This window comes from Notothenia rossii, assembly GCF_949606895.1.
Source record: "Notothenia rossii genome assembly, chromosome: 8".
Lineage (NCBI taxonomy): Eukaryota > Metazoa > Chordata > Actinopteri > Perciformes > Nototheniidae > Notothenia > Notothenia rossii.
Genome location: NC_136906.1, coordinates 42842754 through 42863508, shown reverse-complemented (window position 1 = coordinate 42863508; position 20755 = coordinate 42842754). Strand labels below are relative to the sequence as shown.

Below are 20755 nucleotides of genomic sequence, written 5' to 3'. Positions count from 1 at the left end.
TTGGAATAATTTTGGTGAATATTTATACTGTATAATAGTAACGTTATTGAAGATGATGCCATGTTTATTGAAGATTTTACATTAGAAATATTCACCAAAATTATTCAAAAGCACATTCTTCCAAACTCTCTGCTATAGTCTGACCAGCAGGAGACTATTGATGTGTGTAGTGAGTTTGGTAGCACTCCACTGTATAATAGTGAAGATATTGAAGATTATACCATATTTATTGAAGATTTTACATAATAAATATTCCCCAAAATTATTCAAAAGCACATTCTTCCAAACTCTCTGCTGTAGTTTGACCAACAAGAGACTATTGATGTGTGTAGTGAGTTTGGTAGAAATATACTGTATAAATGTGAAGTGATTGAAAATTATTGTATTCTCTTTTTTCGGAGTTGCACTTTGCAGACGGTCCCTGAGCACTCGTTTCTTCTCCGGCTGCGGATAGAGACCAATGTGTCCAGTTTGGAGGACAGCACGTATTGGCTTTTTTTTAAATCAAAATGTGATTGTAGTTCGTTGTCAACCTTACCACGGTACTTAGGAGACGTACTTTGTGTCTGAACAACGTTTTGTTCATGAGTTATTGATTCGTGAAATCTGAATCTGTCAATATCGTTCCAACTTTACTCAACTCGGTGAGGAGCTGTCAAACTCGACCCTAACGCCGCCTACAGCCAGCCAACTAAAAGTTGTTTTCCGTTCACGTTGTCATTTTTAGACTCCTTCGCTTCTTTGCTTGTGAATCCAAAAGCTGCGAGGCATGGCTGTTTTCGTTTTGCCATATTTTTTTATCACAAAGCCAGAGTTAAAAAAATATCAATATGAACATTTAAAATACCCGCTGGCATCGCCACCGTAGCCATAGCAACGTAAGTAGCGTAAATAATGCAGCGCCGCCACGTACAGATGGCAACACCCAGAAATATTCACAAATATAAAACAAATATTCAGAAACTGTAATGAACAATGACTAATATTTATTTCAAGAACTGTTATTTACAGAAACTCAATCTGTGTGACACAAATATGTACGATTGTTTTGGGCTCCCCCTATTTATCTCAAAGTCGGCCTTCAGGGGAGCTCCCTCCCTCTTCGGGGGAGCCAAGCTCCCTTGGCTCCCTCCCATTTCGAACAGTGGATGTTCTGTCTACACCTGTTGATGTGAGGCTAATGCAGGATTTGCTAGCTTGATGCTACCGGCATTTAGCGGCAGTGACTCAACAAATTGCCACTTAAAATGTATCGTCAGCAATGTATGACAAGCAGACTGCTTGTTTAATGTTAGACTCACACCAATAGCTCAATATGATCATAACACGATTGCTTTCATATCAGAGATCAGATGAGGTGGAGCTTCCTCCAGCAATAGAGGATGAGGCAGAGAGAAGCAGCAGCAGCACAGGGTTGCAGCAGGTATGTTATATGCTGTAGTCAGGTGATTTAAATACATCAATGAAAGGAAGAAGTGTAGGCTACATGATAAGAAGGGAATACAGTTTGAATTAATTAAAGTAATAAAGTACAGTATAACACTGTACTTTATTACTTGTTAATGTACAAATACTTTGTTACTGTACGATATCAATAACAATAATCCACAGCTCCTCTCTCTGCTCCAGAGGATAAAAAAAATTCGGGTGCCCCGAATTTTTTTTCGGGGTACCCAAGCAGCACCCTGCCAAGGCAGTAAACCTAGGGGAAACACTGCAGATTATTTATCTTTCTCTCGATATGGACATAAACGCGAGTGGAGTCTAATCTGACAGGACGGAGACACGCAGCTCTGCTCACCTGCAGCTCCTCCTGCTGTGATGCAGCGGTGAACGGAGCAAAACACACACTTCAAGTCAGATCATCACCCTTAGCTATTTTAATTACCTCTCAAACTACCTAAACTAGTTATAAATATGTTTATTTTTACTGTCGGGCAGGGCCGTGGGAAGTAGGGGTGCTGAGGGTGCTGCAGCACCCCCTGGTGGAGGACAGGGGATCTGCACTTCCAAAAGATTAAATACAAATATAATTGAAAAAAAAAACGAATTTCCAGCCTTGATGTAACAACATTCATAATTAAATAAAGATAACACCCTTTTCACCCCGGTTACATTTTCCATTTGCCCCTTACGATGGCCGCTGTAAGTGATGAAAGTGGGGGATGTTGGCTTATCAGGCGCCCGCAGCTCACAGCTAAAGTGAGAGGGAGAGATCGATAGATAGATAGAGAGGGGGGGGGGGGTTGTTAGCTTCTGCTCCGCTAACGGATATAAGAAGCTGTTTCTACAATAATGTGGAGGGAGAGTGAGTTAAAGGACTCTGAGGGTTTGGATAGTTCACTTTAGTCTAAGTTATCTCAGTGAGTCTCAAACGTTTTGATCACAATTTATGTCAACAAATATTTCCAAGGCACACCTTTATAATTATTAGGATAAATAAAAACAGGTTTGAAATCATTCCAATGTATACTATAGGACAGTAAACCAAAAATATCGTTTAAAACTGGAGAGATTTAAAAATATGCATAAATAAATAAATGTTAACTAAGATATAAATGAACAACAAAAATAACATACGTTAGCCTACATTTATTTGTTATTGGCTATGGTAGGTTATTGGAAATGTTCACACTTATTTGATTAATAAAATGCAAACCGATCTTTTTCAAATGGGTGTTTAGAGTTGTACCCCCTAGATCAGTCTCTAGTAATTGGGCACTCAAAGTGCACCAGATTGAAGCATTTTACTTACTTTTAGAAAAATCTTCCCTGTGGGACATACCCCCAGACCCCCCTAGAGGATGTGAAGTCCACCCCCCAATTATAACATGTTCATGCAGTACTAAATACATTTTAAGCATTTGTATATAAGCTGTCCACCATGTCAATACTTATCTCTTTGTGTAGCTGTATTGCTCTTTTGTAGAGGTTTTTCATTGCCAGCTAAAATCTTGCCTAGGGCAGCAAATTGGTCAGAACCTGCCCTGGTGTCATCCCCACAGCACCCCCCATTTGAAACATGTTCCCACGGCTATGCTGTCGGGTCACTCATTAGTGGATCAGCTGCTGCATGAGACAGACACTGACGCTGTCAGAAGAGAGGGAGGAAAAAGAGAGGCTCTGTGTATTTTATTATTATATTATATAGAGTCGTTATTCATTTGTTTTAAAGCTCAATAAATAGCAAAGAAGAACTTTGACTGGCACTTTTATAATTTTGTCCGGAAGATTAAAACTTTAATACACGTTGACTGGCGAAAAACTCTGCCCGGTTCCCTCGGCCCCCACCGCGGAGAATAAACAGAAGGGCAACCATGACAACCAGGCTTCTTCGTTGCTTTTGTGGAGGAAGTTACAGCGCCACGTACAGGCTCCTGAATTTGTACTGCAGCTTCTCCAGCGGTTGAAGCTAAACGGAGCTGTCTCGTGTGGACAGACACTGGTCTCAGGTCGACTATTTTCATTTCCTCGCTCCTCGGTCTCACCGGAAGTTGATTTGTCTGCGCCATCATGAGTACCTTCCCATGGCTCTTATTTCTGCCGGAGGACCGAGGATTGAGGAGCGATAATCGAGGAACCACCAGTCCAGCGCCATATAGACTGAGAGTTACGTCATCTCCGTTCACTCCAATGGACCACTTTTTTACAGCAATGGCGGATCGTGGAGCCTCGTTCCCCGGAAGTTAGCGCCAATGCTAGCAGAGCTGTAGAGTTGCAGCATAATAGACTGTTCCTGACGGACTTCTAAAGGTAAGAAGATGTTTAAAGATGTATATTGCGGATATTATCAGTACATCTGATTCAAATTAACATGTGTATTAAAGGATGTCAGTGGATTATCCCTAAATTAGTAGATTTAGGGAACGTTTACAGATAACAGATTAAGCTAGGATACCATACCATAGTACCATACACTATACCATAGTGGTTGAATACACAGTATTAGGAAACACTTTATACTTACTGGACATGTTATACTCATTACATACTGTATATAAAATATGACCAAGAATGTGAGACAACTTTATAGAAATTCATATCACATCTGTTACTGATGCTATTTGTCATACTTTGTTAAACTCACAAATAATAAAGTTCCATAACTTCAGTTGGGAACAAAGACCACACCTTATCTCCCCAAGGCAATTTCCCATCCATTAGGTGTGCTATATAGGTGTGTATAACCCTTTCTCCTGTCTGTTACTCCCTCTTTCAGCACAAGAACCAGAGGGGGATTCAATGGAGCCTGAATACCTGCACTGAGACCCTCACCCTGCACCCTGAGTCTCAACTCTCAGTGTTTTTCAAGCCTTTCCCTGTTTTTTTGTATTAAACAAAACATTAAGCTTTCCCAATGGTGTGGTTTTCGTTTTGTGAAAAAGTGCAAATGCAGTGTTTGTATATAATAACCTCACATATTTTGTTGCTGTTGGTCGTGAAATTGCTCCTGCTGACTTGAGCCAGCCATTTTTTCCTCCGCTCTGTGTCAGTGGGGAAGCCGTACATTCGTACTCGTTTCTCAGAGCGATTTGAGCATCCCCAGGCAGCACAGCAAACCATGGTGGCGACTAGGAGGCAGCACAGCAAACCAGGACAACACGGAGGAAAAGGCACAGACAAACTGCATGATATGCTATTCAATGTTTATTGAATTCCATGTATTTGCAATGGATGTTCCTAAAACAACACATTTAACATCATCATCATCATCATGCTGGTGCTGCTGCTGCTAGTCCTTTGATAGTCACCTGTCGGTCTCCTGTCCTTTCTGAAAGCCATAAAGATGACATTAGTCATTTAGATAACTTGTGTCCTCAATTACCATGGGATTACTGAAACGACCATGAATTTAAGAAAATGGTAGAAATGAATCTAATCTGAATTTTGAAGCATTCCTTTAGATCCCCTCCCTCTAAATATATCAATAAACATTAGAAAGTGATGCTCCTGACTACCATACAGGATTAAGAAGATAATATTGGTTTTAAAGAATTCAAAGCTATAAATAAACAGAAACAGTGTCTTTAACCAAGGCACTGTTAGCCTAACATGTAAACTAGTTGTTCACACTAATCCTAATATTATCACTTAATATTAGCAAATTCTATTTTATTTTTAAAAACATATTGATGTAAATACATACACATATCGATTTGTTGTATAAATATTGCAAATGAAAACCTTTATTCACTAATAATTACCAAAAATCGTAGTTCTACCTCCTGTTATCAGTAGGCTTGTTTGAGACGTGTTGCGGCTCGCCTCGAAAGTAGACGAGAATAGGCGATCGCAGCCGGGGGAGGTCTCAAAAAGCTCGCCTGAAGTCGGACAGCTCCGAGTCGGCTTCTTCTTTTTCTTCTTCTGCTGCTTCGCCTTCTTCTTCTTCTCTCGGTTTTTTGGCGGATTGTAAACAACTTTAAGGTGCATACCGCCACCTCCGGAGTCGGCTTGACTCGGTTTGTATTTATAAAGAATGCTCACGTGTTTAATCGTTAATGTCAGATATACTAAGTAAATACATTTGTTCCTGCTCAAGATTAGACTCAACTCTATTGTTATTGCACAGATTACAGATACTGAGACAACGAAATGCAGTTTAGCTTCTAACCAGGAGTGCAACAAGCAGTAAAGTGAAAAGTAATGTACACAATCTACAGAATAAAAGATAGAATGAAGTGAATGATGAATAAACAGTGAGGGGTATGAATACACTAGATATACACAGCAGCCTGTGAGCAGTATGAACAGTGTGTATGAATATGCTAAGATATATAAAGTATACAAACGGTAAGCAGTGCAAGTATAGTATAACATAGGGTGACCATATTTTGATTTCCAAAAAAGAGGACATGCTGCCCCCAGCCTCGAGATACTTAATGATACTCAACGTTTACTCAAAGATGCCTTATTGTTTTAAAGTATGCCTCCTCTGTATGGATATACAATTATTATTTATATTATTTTACTGTATATAACACAATAATATCTCTCTATAACCAAAGACACACCAAACCAAGGTTACTCAACAATCAACATGCTTTATTATGCCTAGAATTATCTCTGACAAATTTCAAATGCACAAGAATAACTTAAACATCATCCTGTAACAAAATAATAGCTCTCTTTTCAAGTCTTACTAGACAAAAAATAAATAACAAAATATATGAAATAGTAGAAAATAGAAAATCCAGCTTTAACAAATAATCTCTTTGTATCTTGTCAATGTAAACAATAAAACAGTAACCTCACAAAGATACTAATGTAATTATTTTAAAAGTGCACTATGCGGTTTTGGATTTTACATTTGCATAATTGCCATTAGTGAACATAACATAACATAACATTTGATTACCTAAATCAAACCAAACACATTTTGAGGCACCATGAACCAAATACAAGCCTACTTTAAATGTTTGTAAACACAATTCCAGGCCCTGTCATTGTAAACAACCACAGTGAAACGACAACTTTTCACATATTTCTAGCTTCAAACAGTTTTCTAGGGCCCAATTTAAAATTAAAAGTTAAAAGTTTCTCTCCCACAGCTACATATCTTTCTCTCTCTGCATAGCTGCATACTTCAATCTTCTTCATCTTGCTTTTCTTTTTCATCCTCCTTGTCTGCCCATCGATATTTTGCTGTGGAGCTGATCTTTCCAAGCAGTTTTCGGTTGCTCAACAAATAAGCATGAAAGTCTTTGCAAGACATGTCTTTCAAATTGTATTGCACAAATAGAATCCCCTTCAGTGACTCAACAGACAGCTGGTTCCTCTCCTTGGTCCACTGGCTCTGCATCAGTGAGAAAACCCTCTCAACATTTGCATTGTGAGAGGAAAGTGCAAAGACAAACTGTGCAATCTTCAGTCGTTCTGAGTAACATGCAATGCTTTTGGCCTTCTCAAAATATTTGGTCCACCTCTGGTGCACCTGCAGGCCACTGAACTCCTCATCACGGTTGCACCTTTCTGTGAATCTCTTCAGATTGGTGACCTGGTCAAAACACTTGACATAATCAATTACCACCCTCTTCTCTCCTAGGAACTTGATGCAGGCCTCCACATCATTCCACTCTGGTGGCTCACTCAGATCCATCCACGTGAATGTGGAGAACTCTTCAATGGGAGTCATCCACTTCTCCAGATACTCCAGACATGTACTGTACAGGCCTTGCACATCAGCACAGAACTGGTCATATTCCTTACCAAGTCCATCACTACGCTTTTGTGCCAGTAGTCCCTTAACTTTAAGGGACATGAAGTTGTTGCTCTTGCATTCAAGAAGAATGGTGTGGATGCTGTTCATGATTTTCTTTACCTCTATAATGGAGTTCTTCTCCTTTTCCATGTCTTGAATGTGGGTGTGGAACGCAGACATGAGTGAGTGCATGTGCCAGAGGTAGATCTCACTGAATTTGTTTTCAAAAAACTTCTTGATCACTATGGGTGGTTTTTGCAGAGACAGAAAGAATGCCTTTAAGGCTGGAAACATCTGTATCATCCTCTCAATGCCTGGGAACAATGACAGCCACCTTGTCTTGCTGTGAGAAAGCATCCTTCTGTATTCAATGTCAACAAAATCACAGTACTCCTTCAGGCTCTCAGTGCGCACAGTGTAAATGTGGAAGTACTGGTAGATTTTGAACATGATATTCTCAAGGTCAATATCTATTGTGTCTGCCCCATGATGAACACAATTATTCAATATCTGTGCTGGGCAACCCACACCGATCAGAGTGTTCTTCTGCAGCAACCTTTTCAAATTTGCAAACACATTCTTTCCCCCTTCATCACGTCGGATTCCTCCAAAGTTTGTGTTGCAATTGTCGCCAGTAAATGCAATGCATTTTTCAGACAAATTGTTTTTTGCCAATATTTCAATGAGATATTGTGCAATGGTTTCTGCTGTCTCATTTGGTGTATCTTTAACCTCGATTAATTTTGTTTGCATGCCACCCCTCTTCCAGTCAAAGTACTGGATTATGATTGGGAATATTTTCACTGCTCCGTGGTTACTCCCGTCTGTAGAAACACCACAGTACTGGATTTCTTTGAGTGCTTCATGTGCGACATCTATCGAGTGGGGCGCTATAACACCATTGACAATGGCTTCGGTTTTAGTGCGTGCACTACTGAATATTTTGGCAGTGTCAGAGTCTGTAAATGTTTTTTTAGCCAGGCACTTGTGCAATCCATAGATCTGTAGCTGTTGTGATGTTTCACAGTTTGAAATGCAAACGCACCCTTCGCTGCATTTACAGCATCCTCTGTTTTGCCTGGTCTAACAAAGAAGTCTTTCAACTTTGCCGACAAACTCCATGATGACGTGATGCCGTGGCTTTATCTGAAAACTGACAGCATAATTGCATTTATGGCCCGGGACACACATATTTATTTAGATATGTTTTAAACAAGTTTAAATAAAAGGCTGGAGTGTTTCTTGCTCTGCCAGGTACAACAAGTGGGAGCGTGGTGCAAAGTATCTAGATAGAGTACGGCGCTGGGTTGTTGTTGTTCTTATTATACATCATGTAGTCTGCTGTATAGAAAACTGTAGTCTCCCCACAGCAGCAGCAGACGCACATTCATGACGTCCGCTGGTGCATCATAAATACGTCGATAGTGTAAGTGCAGTCGGATTCTCAAAGCACTGCAGTCTCTTCCCCTAAATCCTTTTGAATTCTCCTATCCACTATTCATTAACCCTGAAACGGTCTGTCGGCCATCATCGGTGTGACAAAGCTCTACCTTCCCCCCTCTGTTAACAAGAGATAGTAGCCTATGTTTCAAGTAATTACCCATCGGAATGTGTGGAGAAAGTCTCCCAAGGGGGATGGGAAACTTCTGAATTTTGTCACATTCCGATCGGAATGACATGCAGGGCAGCATTGCCGGTCTGAAAGGGTCTCTGGAAATATTAAACATTTAATTAAAGTTTTAAAAACAGTGACAGGTTAAAATCAGAGGTGGAAGAAGTATTCCGATTATTTACCTAGGTAAAAAGACGTGTTAGAAGCAAATGTCCTGCATTCAAAATTGTCAATAGCCCAAGTGAAAAGTATTATAATCTGAAAGTAAAATGAATCATTATGTTATTAGTATTAAATACATATCATTTGTACAACTTATATTTAGAAATACTCCGTTGTAATTATTGATGCATAAATGTGTTCATCCATTCAATGTGGCATCTGCTATAATGGGGTTAATGTATGATATTACTTAATAATACAATACATTACTGTATAATACGTGATAATGTATGAGTTGATTTACTTCGATCTACTGTACTGTGTAAAAACACCACAACAATATTACAAAAAATATACTGCACATTAAAGCAAACTATTGTAAAGGTAAAAGTATGGGCATAACAAATAAAGAAGTGTAAACATTTACATTATTATTATGATTATTTAATATATAAAGACTATATATTATTGAATTACAATTAAGATAATAAGATTAGATATACTTTATTTGTTCTGAAATATTGATGTTTTTTCGTTATAGTAGCCTGTGAAAAGCATAACAAATAAGTGATTAAATGCTACATTATTCCGCAAACACAACTGCAGAGCTGCAAAGATTGCAAACAAACTGAAGACCTAAGTTCACCCAGTTATCTTTGTGTATTTATGAATGAAGCGCCATCTCATGCTGAAATACGGAAATTGAACAAATGGGGAAATTTGGCAACGCCCTCTTAGCAATTTGGCATCGCCCCCAGTCACTGGGATCCGCTGGGTTTTCGGTTGGAATCCGCTGCGTGGAGTCCTATCTGGATTGCTACATCTGTAAACGTGTATATATACAGTCGCCTATACATCTCCTTTGAAATATATAATATTTTCTATTGTAAAATATTCCAAATCGACTTAAAACATAAAGAGGCGTATTGCCGTATCGCACCTTTTAATTATTCTGTGAAATTTCCAATTTACATTCAACCATAAGCATAAAGAGGGCCAACTCTAATTATGTAGTTGGCTGTCGGTACATCACCTTTAATTTCGTCAGTAGAGTTGTCCTTAGAGCAATATACACTTTACCTCAAAGGTCTGTGTCCCATCTCAGTCACATCCTGTCCTAAGGTCTGCTGAAGGCTTGCAGTCTCTTTCTGGTTCCACCCCTCGCCTCCGACAGTCCCTGTCCACTCCCTGCACGGCTCATCCCTCGCCAGGTCAGGCATTTAATCCTCTCCATCCAGTTCTCCGCTGGCTTGATAATCGTCACCTGAAGGCCTCTCGCCACCATGTCCCTAGTAGCCTCCTCCGTTGTGTTATAGAGTTTCTCCCTGGTAAAACACCTGAAGTTTGGCTGGAAACGGTGATTGGAAGCGTATGCTCTCCTCTTTCAGTTCTATCTTTGCCGTTTTCTTAGAACGTCCGGCGCATAGTCGTGGTCCAGAAACTCTCTCCTTCCCTCTTACATGAAATCCCTTTTCTGCCATGCCCTCTTAATAAGCTCCTCTTGATTGCTGAAACGTAGTAGTTTCACCACAATAGACTTTGGTGGCGAATCTTTTGGTGGTCACTCCGCCAAAGCACGGTGAGCTTGTTCAATCTGGAGTATCAGTGATGGGGGAAGCTCCAGTTTCTCCCTGAGAAGTGTCTCCACGAAGGTAATCATCAACTGCATGTTATCCTCCGCTCCTTCCTTCACCCCGTGAATCCTAATGTTTTCCCTTCTCGAGCATCCCTTCATGGTTAATTCAGTTAAAAGTGGTGCATAGAGCTCATACTTCGAAAGTCAAACTCTCCGATATGTATCCTGAAGTTAGTCCCTACTGTGATAAATGCCAAAATGCTGAAGCCTCTCTCATTCACATGTACTGGTCCTGCCCTCGCCTTAGCATGTCCCAGTACTGAACCGGATCCAAATCCTCTGGCTGCCCTATTTGACTATTTGGGGCTATAGGAAATAAATGCTTTAACTGCTGAGCGGTGGCAATATATGTCCTTGGCTCTCCTCCAAGCTCGTTGAGGTTGTATGTATATGCATATGTATTACATGCCTACAGTATATATTAACTTATCAACATTTCTGGTTAATATTTATGTGTATTAGGCTCACTGGCAGTGAATGTAGGGGATTACTTTAGTCGTTGTTATTGTTTGTTTGTATTTTTCATTGTTCTTTCTTTTTCCCTTTCTACATATAATCAGTGCAAACCATTGTCACATTTGTATTTGCATATTGTGACCGGGCTCTAATTGTCTGTTCACAAACACTGGCCTAGTCGGTTGGGTTACGCTCCAAAACGTTATTTATAACAAAAAAAAATAGCGAACCAGCACAAGTTAGACAACAAAATAAAAATCCACAAACAGGCCGTCCATCACTCATTAGAGTAAACATGCTCTGGGTTGCCTTCTCTGCAACCAACTCCCAAACATGTCCCAACTGTTGCCTTCATTGCAACCTTCTTCCGAGTAACACAGTCCCAAAAAACAAGGAACCAACACCGTCCCTTTTGAACCCATAGCCCCTCCCACAGGCTCACCGTCAACAGGTGACACAATCAACTCAAAACCACATTTCAACAAAAAAATCCGACCGAAACATAAACAGATTAACCACCTCTTAACATAATCATTCCCCATAATTAGCAAACGTAAAATAAATAAGAAATTGCATGTTTCATTTGACGGAAGAGAGCAGGAAATGTGTGGTGTGTGTGTGTCGGCTGTCAGTGGCGGAGTCAGTCACTCTGTGACCCGCTCCGTCACACATATATTTTGCTTTCCATTGCTAAATTACAAACCTTGGCCAATGGTTATGCATTGTCGAGACTTATACAAAATATTTTTTTTATCAGATAGCGAAACATCAGTCACCACAACCATGGAGATTTATCTTGTAAGTACAGTCACATCTAGCCCATATCACAGCAGTGCTATGCTGCTTTGTGTGGAAAATAATGGAAGTGAACATTCTCCCAGGCGCCAGTGCATGGGAGCTGTTGATTCTTTCCCATCCCCGCGGCTCCATATCACTTCATGTTCAACTAAGATTGCTCACGGCTCTGCTTGCGTGCTCTGCCAGGAACCAGTAAAAACAAGGGAAGGTAATGGGGATCACCGTTTTATAGACAAACATATGCATCCACTGATGTTAGCTTTATTTTCCCTCATCGTACCACTGGCAAATTAGGTGACATTCACAAGGCACTAGTCAATGTTCATCTGTTTTGCTGGGCCTTAGTAATGTTGACGAGGTCACGTAATCTATCATTGTTTTTTTATTTATTATGATGCCCAAATCTGGAGGTGGTACTTAATTTTGAATGATTAAAACACTGACAGAGATGCATTTGCTTTAGCTTTAAAGAAATTCATAGGGCTTCACTTGCTGTTGGACTTCCTCCCTGTGTAGAAAGTTTTTTTTAGGATTCGTATAAAGTCTAAGAGTCTTCTGGACTCTTGATCATTACCCTGGGAGAAATCTTCCCTCAGTCCAAAACTTTGAATTGGCGCTGTTGTTCAGTCTGCAGAGTCTCAGCAGAGCACAGGCGGCCTTGAGAAGTTGGCATTCCGTGGCAAACACTGTATACATTTGGCTGTTTAGGCAAAGTATCCATAATATTTTTTAGTGGCCTTTGTTTTGAGTGCTTTGTGCTTTTGTGACATGAAAAGAAAGCACACACTGTCTTTTTATCATTCTCCATTCACCCATAAATGCATAAACTCAAAGCAGGTTCTGTATATTTATAATTTAACAATTAATTTAAATGAATGCCAATCAAATTCTTTAAAATATACCTAATTTTGATTAAAAAATGATGGGTAATGTATAAAAATGGACGATAACAAAGTCCAAAACGCTTTTGTAAAAGTTACTTCTTTTGTTTAACTATGTTTTTTTTGTTTTAATTTTTTTAACAGACAAACAGTGTGAAAGCAGCCAGGGTCATCTTGGGTAGTGTTGTAAAAGTTACTTTTATGAGTTTGTGCTTATCACGAAATGTTGGTGATGATGGACAAAAAATCATGTGAGAACATTACATGCACTGTTTGTGGTGAGAATGAAAATGTGTGCTTTGCTTTGTACTACACTGAAATGATTTTATAAATCAGTGTGGCCTGTGCGGCTCACATAATATAATATATAATGTATAATGGTCACTCACACAACTGAACATTGATTTAGAAGATTATTGTTGATGACAAACTAACAACATCGGTGAGGGATAGTGTCCTGATTCACAGTAGAACATTCGTAACGATGCTTCGACGGGCGCACTATTCAAAATTGCCCAACCACTTAATTTCACATGAAATATTTAAATAAATAAATGACTCACCAGTGATGTTTAAAAAACGACGATGCGTCTGTTGTTGTGGTTCAGTGCAAACTTTGCGCTGTATACTGGCAATGGGCATAGATGCATATCTGACAATGGTGGTACTACATTATGTGACTAATGATACGTGGTGTTTCTATGAAAAATCCAATATTTGTGTATTACGGATTGAGGAGTTGTTCGGACTATAATTTTCATTAACTTTTGAGAGGTAGGCCAATGTGGAAACAACATAGATGTTACTTTTTCCCCCTTCTTTTCTTTTCTTTGTTCAGAGAGTTTAAAAAACACATTGATAGCAATTGCATTAGCCTACAGTATGTAACTTTTTTACCGCTGTCACGATAATACATTTTGTTGGACGATACATTTCCCGGAAATTATTGCGATAAACGATAATATTGTGGGCACCGTTGTAAGACCATTTTAGACCACTGACATAATGATAATATATAATAATAATTCAAGTACCTCCTTTTTTATTGAACATTCAACATTACAAATGAAATGTGAAATAATATTTAAATATATAAATGATATATAATAAATAAAACAAATAAATTAAATTATAAAAATGTTATTAAATAAATCACACACAACCAAAACAATAAATTAAATAGACTCTGGCTGTAAAACAGAGCTCTCTTGTGGCCAAAACACGCAATTGCATTTGTGAAAATGCAGTAGTAAAAAATGTTTTTTTTTCTTTCTGCCGTGTTTGCTCCCAGCTGGGAAAACGGAATTGGGTGGATGTTTGTTTCAGGTGCAGTTTAAGGTTGGTCGAATTGCTAGCTTTTGTTGCTACCTTTTCAAAACAAATACGACATACCGGCTCATTCAAATCCCTAGGTTCGCCTCGTTGATTTGGCTTAAATCCAAAATATTCCCACACCGGAGATGTGGAATTAGGTTTTGCAACCAATTCCATTTAACTTCAAATTCCCCTCGAGTAAGTCACACGTTGTCTCCTGCTTGTCTCTATATTATTCATTTGGCTGACCAATCGAACATCTGACCTGGCTGTGTGTGAGCCGACCCTCACAGCTCGCTGGGCCGGCTGTGTCTGCCGGCCCGGCGCACTGTGTCTGCCGGTCAGGCAAGTTATCGAGTTCATTTTTATTTATCGTAGGATAAGTCAATTAATTGCTTATCGCGACAGGCCTCGCTGTATATTCCAAATGACACCTGACAGGCTGAACCATATTTGTGACGGGGCTTTAGCCCCAGTTAGCCCCGGTTTAGCGCCGTCCTTGCTGATCCATGATCCATTTTCTGCACTTCTCCACTTTTGGTTTGGTGAAATCGCAAGAAAATCATATAGCTGAACCATGAGTCCCTTAAAGTTGTATTGAAAAAGGAGTGAGTCATCACAACTGATAGTGCTGCAGTGTGAATACTATCATACAAGCATGTGTGTAGCACACATTCTACAGAGGGGAATCACTGCTGCTCTCATCAACAGTGGCCTTGTCGATGCTTAAGTCTGAAAATGGTTGGACTCATCAAAACTGTGATGAGATGTTGTAATAGTGAAAACAACCTCTGATTTGTCTTATCAGTTTGCAATGCATTTTTAGGGTCCATGACCATTTCCAAATGCTATACATGTGCTAATACGTGTGTGGAGCACAAAGGATGAAAGCATAAAGTTCCTCTATATGTGTGTTGTTACGTGTAAAAAAGGCCAATTCACACATTATAATAAGATAATCAAAAGATAGTAATTTGTCATTAAAAGTTTTATAAAACCAAAAGAATAAGACACTGCAGGGAGTATATTTCTATCATGTTCAGTGTGATCCTCGTTAAGGAATGTTTAGGCACTTGGCAGACATAAATGAGACTTCCTATCAGCATTCCTATCTTTATGGCAGTCTATTTCCTTGTAAGACATTAACGTATGAGGATACTAGGTAACTTTAAATACACACAATCATTTACCACTGGTTATACAAAAATAGGCCAGACAATGTCATGGCAGTCAAAGTCAGTATTTGTCCACCTAATGTAGGAGCCAAAATGCTCAGTTAGCCTGTGTTTATTGTTTTGTTATAATCATTATTTGTTGACACCACACACTTTGGTAATTGTCACATGGGTGTGGTTTATGGTATCTAGGGCACCTGTTGTATGTGGGGGCTTGTGGCATGACAATGAGGGAGAGCTAAGCTCTGATATCTTCTGTACTGTATGATATCCATAAATCTTTAACTTTGGTTTGGACTTCATTATTGATACACGTCACATCTATGAGCCAAGTTTAGCCTCTATAAGAGATTTATCTCATTGGGATTTTAGTTAAACACAGTTTGATTGTTATCCACGTTCGCGGTAATGATTTCCGTGTACGCCAATCAGAATGTACCAAACTTCAAGGTTCAAGGTTCAAGGTTTTTATTTTGTCATACGAACATAGCTACAGTGTCATGACGATGAAAATCTTAGGTCACAGGCTCCTCCAACAGTGCAACACAATAAAACAGATAAACAGAGAAATATAGTGCAAGTAAATAGTAAATACAAAAATAGTTTAAAAAAGTGAAATAGTGCAATAAGAGTCGATATGCAAGTTATTGGAATATGATATATTAGATAAATAGATAAATAATTTCTAAGTAGCAGATGAATGTTATGGATATTGTTTCAACAGTTCAGGTGTTTAGCAGATGTTGTTTCAACAGTTCAGTTGTTTAGCAGTCTTATTGCCTGTGGGATGAAACTGTCCCTGAGTCTGGTGGTTATAGTCCGGATGCTGCGGTAACGCCTGCCAGACGGCAGCAGACAGAACAGTTTGTGGCTTGGGTGATGGGGGTCTTTTGTAATCCTGAGGGCTTTCTTCCTGAGCCGCTGGGAGTAGAGGTCCTACATGGATGGCAGCTTCGTCCTGTAGGGGTGTGGTATACATATTCGTACCGAAAAGATTCGGTATGGGCCCTTCGGTTCGGTACACGTGTGTACCAAATTGTACCTAACGAAAATAACGTTAAACGTAAAAAATTGAGAATGTGAAAAACGTTTTGGAAGTAATCTCAGGTGCTGTGTCACAGCGTTCGAGTAGCATGTAGCCCATGCTCCGGGCGGGGCTGCAGGAACGCAGCGTTCAGTGTAATTTTAACGCGTCATAGAGCGACCAAGTCATTTAATTGGACAAGAGGCATACTATGAGAGCTGGTCACAGGGATGCGTTCAAATTTAGTCATTTGTTTGAGGAACTGTCGAAATGGCGAACGCAGATAAAGTTGAGCTCGAAAATCCTCCAGCATCATTGAAGTCTCCGGTTTGAGAACATTTTGGTTTCGCAGTTACCTACAAGGATGACGGACAAAGACAGGTGGACCGAACCAAAGCTGTTTGTGAGCATTGTTCAACTAAAATTGGTTTCGCGGCTGGCAATACATCAAACTTGCACACTCATTTGAAAAGGCATCACCCGAACGTGAATATCATCCGTACCAAAAGAAAAATGACTGAACTGCAAACCCAACTCCCACTAGCATTTAAGCCTCCACCACTCGCAAAAAGTTCAGTTTCACTGCCATGTTAGCAAAGCGCTACCTGGCTCTATCTGCTACTTCTGTCCCTAGCGAGAGGGTGTTTTCCACAGCAGGAGACATTGTTAGTGCCAGCAGATCTGCCCTTTCGGCAAGCAATGCAGAATAGCGGAGATCTTTGGGACAATATGTTCCTCACGTTTAGACAATGATCGAGGAGGAGAGAGGACGCTGGCACGGTCTGTTGCCGCTTCTCCCTCGTAGCCTCTTATTGTTATTTTTAGCAAGGATTCTACTTCTTTTCTTTTGTTTTTGCACAGATTATATGGATTTTTATACCAACTATACCCAGACAATAATCCACTAACCTGCAAATCCCCTCGTCAGCTGGACGAGCTGCTAACGTCTACCTACCACAAACAATTCCAGCTCAACTTCTCCACCCAGCTCGATCATCTGCCATGCTGTGGATCTTTCTGTGTTTCTGGCTCTTTCCCCATCTCTGGTCGGCAGGTCCGTGGCAAACACAAACAGCTACCAACTCTGCATCTGTCCGGACCGGCATGACGCTAAAGTACTCCATCACGCAGCTGCTCGAGTTAAGACATTACAGCACTCCAACCTGTATCTCAGCACTTAAGGAGCTTGGAATTCTATGCCGAAGCCGCTATATCCACAGAAGCTCCCGTAGAAAGTTTGTTTATTCCCAGTCTGGAGACTCCATTCCATCACTCTGGTCAGCTGAGCACACTGTCGCACAATTTTCACGTCATCATAATACCGCCGCTCATGGAACAAATAGTAGCTCTGGAAACACCGCGAGACCCACACCAAGTGGGACAGAAAACATGGAGTGGATTTCAGCCTACTTCTTCCTCTCCATAGCACCGTCTCATCAAGCCTCAAAATATAACTATTTAACACACAATCCCTCACTAATAAATCATGTCTCATACATGATCACATCCTAATAAGTGGGATTGATTTAATGTGCCTTACTGAGACCTGGCATCAGCCAGAGGCCTTTTCAGTCCTAAACGAAACCTGTCCTCCTGGCTATAATTACCTGGAGAAAGCCCGCCGCACTGGTCACGGTGGAGGCTTAGTCGTAATACACCGCAGTGACCTGAAACTGACCCCCTGTTCTCTTCCTGACCTATCCTCTTTTGAATGCCTTGCATTCAAATGCAAACCCCCTTTCCCCATGACTATTATTCTCATCTACCGGCCACCCAAACCAAACCCAGCCTTCATCTCAGAGATAAATGAACTCTTCAGTCTGTACCACGTCTGCAAATACTGTCATACTGGGGGATTTGAACCTCCATGTTGATACCCCCTCCCGCCAACCTGCAGCTGACTTCTTGCAACTACTGGATGTTCTCAACTTCAAACAGCATGTTGATGTCCCCACACACACCAGGAGGCACATGCTTGACCTGGTTATCACTGACTCGGCCCCCATCACAAATCTGTTGGTGTACGATCTGGGAGTGCCGGATCACAAGGTTGTTTCAATGGAGTTCAAATTGTCTGACCACATCAAGCCCAAACGTAAAATTTATTTCAGAAATTTGAAACACATCGACACAGACATCATGACTTTGGACCTGCAGCAAATCCTCCCTTCTGCAAACTTCACTACAGTCAGTGAATCAGTGGAATACTACAACAAAACCCTGAGTACTGTCCTGGATCTCCACGCCCCACTGAAATCACGAACAGTCAGCTTCTCCCGCTCAGCCCCTTGGTTCACTTCAGAGTTGCGTAGCATGAAGGCAGCTGGGCGTGTACTCGAGCGGCGTCTCGCACGATCTGGACTCACTTTTCACAGATTAGCCTATCAGGAACATCAAAAAACCTACTCAAAGTCACTAAAAAAAGCATGGTCACAATTCTACTCCGACATCATCAGTAAAAGTCAGCAGCTTTTCTCTACTGTTGATCATCTCCTCAAGCCACAAACTCCCTCACACATCGACACTACAGAAGAGCAGTGCAATAATTTTGTTACTTTCTTCAGGACAAAAGTTGCCACTATTCGCTCTCTTCTCTCCACCCCTTGCGCTGTGTCTGTCCCTAGTGTTAACCCACAGCATGGGATTTTCCAACCGCTCTGCTGCTTCACGGAGATCTCTCAGCAAGAGGTTGAGGACATCATCTGCAAGATGAAACCCTCCACCTGCACACTACACCCTCTACCCACAGCCCTTGTCAAATCAAACATCTCGGCTATAAGTCCCATGATCACCTACGTCATCAACAGCTCCCTCAAGGCTGGTCATGTTCCATTGGCTCTTAAAACTGCCGTCATCAGACCCCTTCTCAAAAAACCCACCCTAGACCCAGATATCCTCGCCAACTACAGGCCCATCTCCAACCTCCCATTTCTAGCCAAGGTGCTGGAAAAAGTAGTTGCCGCCCAGCTCCAAGACCATCTACAATTAAACCGCCTCTTTGAAAAATTCCAGTCCGGTTTCCGTTCCGCCCACAGCACTGAAACAGCTCTGGTCAGGGTCACAAACGACCTGCTGATGGCGGCTGATATTGGATCCTTATGCCTCCTCATCCTCCTGGATCTGACTGCAGCATTCAACACTGTCGACCATAACATCCTCCTTCAGCGCCTCGAACACACCATCGGACTCTCTGACTCCGTCCTGAGCTGGTTCCAGTCCTACCTGTCTGGAAGAACAGAGTACGTCTCCTTGGGAGGTGCGAGGTCCCAGACACACCCTGTCACCTGTGGTGTCCCTCAAGGGTCGGTCCTTGGGCCCACTCTGTTCACCCTGTACACTCTTCCACTTGGCCGTGTCATCAGCAAGCATGGAATATCATTCCATTGCTACGCTGATGACACGCAGCTATATATAAAGACAGACTCTATCCCACATGCTTCCTCACTGTCACCATCATCGTCACCGCTCCCATCAACATCCCTTAACACCTGCATTGAGGAGATAAAGGCCTGGATGCGAGAAAACTTCCTGCAACTAAATAGCTCTAAAACAGAAGCTATTTTGGTTGGCACACCAAACCAGGTCCAGTCATCCCCCATAACCCACATTACCTTTTCTGGACAAAACATACCCCTCTCCACAGCAGTTACCAACCTGGGTGTTAGATTTGATAGACATCTAACCTTTGACACCCACATCAAACACCTGTGCAAAACCTCCTTCTACCACCTCAGGAACATTGCAAAACTCCGTCCCACACTGTCCCTGTCAGATGCAGAACAACTGGTCCATGCCTTCGTCTCCTCAAGGCTTGATTACTTCAACGCTCTCCTCATCGGGACTCCTAGCGGGAGCCTTCAGAAGCTCCAATATGTACAGAACAGTGCCGCTAGGATCCTGATGAGGGTGAGAAAATACAACCACATCACACCCGTCCTTCATTCCTTCCACTGGCTTCCTGTCTCATTCAGGATCGAATACAAGATCGCACTACTGACCCATCAATGCATCCAGGGGAACGCTCCTCCATACCTGAAGGAACTTCTCACATCTCAAACCTCCACACGCAACCTCCGCTCCACAACTGACCATCGGCTTCGCCCCCCTAGGACCAAACTCCGCACAATGGGGGATCAGGCTTTCTGTGCAGCTGCTCCTCGTCTGTGGAATTCCCTCCCAGACCACCTGAGGACTCCACAGACCACTGATGCCTTCAAGAAAGGCTTAAAAACCTTTCTTTTAAAAAAAGCTTTTGATTAAACTTTTGTTTATTTTGTTTGTTTTTATTATGCCTCATGTAGCACCTTGGGATTGCTGTGAGCAATGAAAGGTGCTTTATAAATCGAATTTATTATTATTATTATTAATGTGGAGAAGTTAATTTTTCTTAAAAAAAACATGAAAATACAATGACAAGCAAGCAAGTCCTAATGTCAAGCTGGCTACTTAGTTGAGTACTAGTACTATACAGTTAAAGTACAGATTATTTCAGTTCATCG

General features: G+C 41.1%; 1 protein-coding gene and 1 long non-coding RNA gene across 7 annotated transcripts in view; both read left to right on the top strand.

Moving 5' to 3' along the window:
* Positions 1 to 20755, top strand: part of slc5a6a (solute carrier family 5 member 6a) — a 160875-nt gene that overhangs the window by 45562 nt on the left and 94558 nt on the right. The gene's annotated exons all lie outside the window — the stretch shown is intronic.
* On the top strand, positions 3151 to 4353 carry LOC307017295. The gene is made up of 2 exons (XR_013802119.1): positions 3151 to 3753; positions 4220 to 4353. It is a non-coding gene; the product is annotated as an uncharacterized lncRNA (long non-coding RNA).